This window comes from Charadrius vociferus, unplaced genomic scaffold (assembly GCF_000708025.1).
Source record: "Charadrius vociferus isolate BGI_N301 unplaced genomic scaffold, ASM70802v2 scaffold601, whole genome shotgun sequence".
Lineage (NCBI taxonomy): Eukaryota > Metazoa > Chordata > Aves > Charadriiformes > Charadriidae > Charadrius > Charadrius vociferus.
This window is the reverse complement of record NW_009646615.1, coordinates 275,627-278,264: the sequence shown is the minus strand read 5'-3', so window position 1 is coordinate 278,264 and position 2,638 is coordinate 275,627. Positions and strand designations below refer to the sequence as shown.

The 2,638-nt window shown below is 42.8% G+C and overlaps 1 protein-coding gene across 1 annotated transcript in view; it reads left to right on the top strand.

The window, feature by feature from the left end:
* The window catches only part of KCNV1 (potassium channel, subfamily V, member 1), a 10,888-nt gene that overhangs the window by 2,931 nt on the left and 5,319 nt on the right, over positions 1 to 2,638 (top strand). The gene's annotated exons all lie outside the window — the stretch shown is intronic.

Below are 2,638 nucleotides of genomic sequence, written 5' to 3'. Positions count from 1 at the left end.
AAAAAATTATTTTTAGACACTGATAATTGAGTGACAGGGGCCTTGTCCAATAAATTTTAGTTCTTCATAAACCCAGTGTATGTTCTTTGCACAGAATATTTATAAAAACAGGCCCCAAAGTTGCATACTGTAAGTCATCCACCATTCATTCACAATGTCATAAATTTACAAACATTTATTTGAGTTGATTTGGTTAGGGATGAAGCAAGAGAAGAAGCAGAGATCATTGCCCCATGCTTTTTGTATTATCAGAAGCCCATTAACAACAGCTTATAATACCTGTCACAATTTGTTTTGTTAAGAATTATATGCAAAGAAATATATCATGGTTTTGTCTATGTCGTAGATCCTGAAAACAACCAGGATCGGGAGTGTTTCAAGAAAACTGTTAGAACTGAATCGTACAGGGCAGTGGCCTGAGGGGCTCTCTGGCCCTGTTGAACGCACTGATGTCTGTGCTGTGTGTGGAACACAGCCGGGGCTGTTTGCTGAATGGACCCAGGTGCAGCTCAGAGCAGCAGTGTCAGATTCAGTCAGCATTCACCCATTGGTGTGGGGCCTTTGGTGTCCAACCACTTCTGACAGGTCAGCGGACAGATGGATGACCAGCAAGTAGGGGTAGGGTGAGAGGTAAAATGCATTTCTGAGAACATTTTTGTTCACTCTTTCTGAGTAGTGAAGGGAAGGCATAAAAGGTAACGTTTTCCAGTGGGAATTTATCAGAGAAAGATGGAAATGACTGGAAGGTGTTGTGTTTCCCCTTGTGTTTACCCCATTTTTGTTACTGCTTCATGATGTGTGCGTGCCTTGAAAGAGTAAAAGCCATACTCCCATCACACCCTCTCCATGCAATGATGTTGTCCAGTGCTTGTCATTTTCAAAGTGGTTAATTATGATCCCACTTAAATCAGTGCTGAATATGACACTAAATTTGACAGGAGAAATGTTCAGCCAACATTTGGAGCTTTGAAAACTCAGATCCTAATAGTAAATGTGTTTGCTGTCTTGCAATATTAGCTTGTTCTGAAGACGGTGATGGTCATTCTTAATGACACTCAACGTACCCTTCCAGAATTTCCTGCCATGGAGCAGGAGCTGGTCAATGCTTCTCTTTTTTGGAGAGCCATTTCCACCCTTTTTGTGAACTGGCCCTACTCCAGCAGGCATTACAGTGTGCTCACAGCAGCAGAATGCATCTCTTTGGATTTGTTCCCACTGAAGGGGGGTGAACCTGCCTACCAGTGGCAGGGAGCAGCTGTAAGTCTCCTGAGCATAGTCATAGTGGTTTGGGAAATATCTTAATCTTACTCGCCTACCTTAGGTTATCTCTATACTGATGCATAACTGTCCCTTAGAAAGCAGTTGAAAGGAAGCTTTTAATGATTCATTCTGGCAATGAGTTTGTTTTGCTCCATGATAATTTTTGCAGGATTTGGTGTGGGTTTTTTTTTTTTTGAAGAAAGGCTGCTACCCACTTTTGATGGTAGCTGTAATGTGAACGCATTCCTCTCTAATTGTATTTTGAAAATAAGAAAAAGATTTTAACTCATAAAGAAACTTCTGTGCTGAATAACAAAATAGTTATCCTGAAATATGTTGATTCTAGTTATAAAGTCTCCAGTTTATCGTATTTTACTGTTACAGAGTGAATCCATTTAACTCAGTTGTAAGGCTCTTTCTATCAACTTGAAACCAGATGTTTCAGACACTTATATAATAACTGTTAACTACAGGTGTATTAACTTCCAGGGATGGTCTAAACTTTTGTGTCTATTTATTCTTAAATTCATTCAAATATTACCACAGTTTATATCACAATATTAGAATCATAGAATCACAGATTCATAGAATTGCAGATGTTGGAAGGGACCTTTAAGATCATCAAGTCCAACCATTAACCTGCCCTGACAAAACCACTTCTAAACCATTTCCCTGTGTACCACATCTACCCTTTTTTTAAACACCTCCAGGGATGGCGAATCCACCCCCTCCCTGGGCAGCCTATTCCAATGTTTAATAACCCTTTCAGTGAAAATTTTTTTCCTAATATCGAATCTAAACCTCATCTGACATAACTTGAACCCATTTCCTCTCGTCCTATCACTTGTCACCAGGAAGAAGAGGTCAGCCTCCACCTCTCTACAACCCCCTTTCAGGTAGTTGTAGAGAGTGATAAGGTCTCCCCTCAGTCTCCTCTTCTCCAGGCTAAACAACCCCAGTTCCTTCAGTCATTCCTTATAAGACTTGTCCTCCAGACCCCTCACCAGCTTTGTAGCCCTTCTCTGGACACACTCCAACACCTCAATGTCCTTCTTGCAGTGAGGGGCCCAAAACTGAACACAGTACTCGAGGTGGGGCCTCACCAGTGCCAAGTACAGGGGGATGATCACTTCCCTAGTCCTGCTCACCACACTATTCCTGATACAGGCCAGGATGCCATTGGCCTTCTTGGCCACCTGGGCACACTGCCGGCTCATATTCAGCCGGCCATCCACCAACACCCCCAGGTCCTTTTCTGCTGGACAGCTTTTGAGCCACTCTTCCCCAAGCCTGTAGAGCTGCATGGGGTTGTTGTGACCCCAGGACAGCACCCGGCACTTGGCCTTGTTGAATCTCATACCATTGGCCTCCGCACCTC